Here is a 341-nt window from a genome sequence, read left to right as displayed (position 1 = left end):
GCATCTGTCTTTCAGTATCTATATCTACTTATCCATACACACACAAAGGCATATATCGACACACAATACACGTAAAAGTTATAAACACATGATTTTCTCACAAAGAAATCAGATAATGAGTATCAGTTTTATCTACATTAACAATAACAGCACGAAGACAATATATATCACGAAGTTATTGCAAAAGACGAGTCGAAAAGTTAAAAATAAAGGATGCAACCTTCAGACTCGGTGGTGGGGATATTTCTTTTGATTCCGAAACTATGTTATCTTTGTTATAAGACTGTTTACTGCTTTGATTTTTTCTCTTGTACGGTGTTTCATTTCATTAAGAAAGTTCT

The 341-nt window shown here is 32.3% G+C and overlaps 1 protein-coding gene across 1 annotated transcript in view; it reads right to left on the bottom strand.

The window, feature by feature from the left end:
* Positions 1-341, bottom strand: part of LOC119588298 (ctenidin-1-like) — a 2259-nt gene that overhangs the window by 1511 nt on the left and 407 nt on the right. The window lies entirely within an intron of this gene.

Source organism: Penaeus monodon, chromosome 23 (genome assembly GCF_015228065.2).
Source record: "Penaeus monodon isolate SGIC_2016 chromosome 23, NSTDA_Pmon_1, whole genome shotgun sequence".
In the NCBI taxonomy this organism is placed as follows: domain Eukaryota; kingdom Metazoa; phylum Arthropoda; class Malacostraca; order Decapoda; family Penaeidae; genus Penaeus; species Penaeus monodon.
The sequence above is the reverse complement of the archived record's forward strand: the minus strand, read 5'-3'. Positions and strand labels throughout refer to the sequence as shown.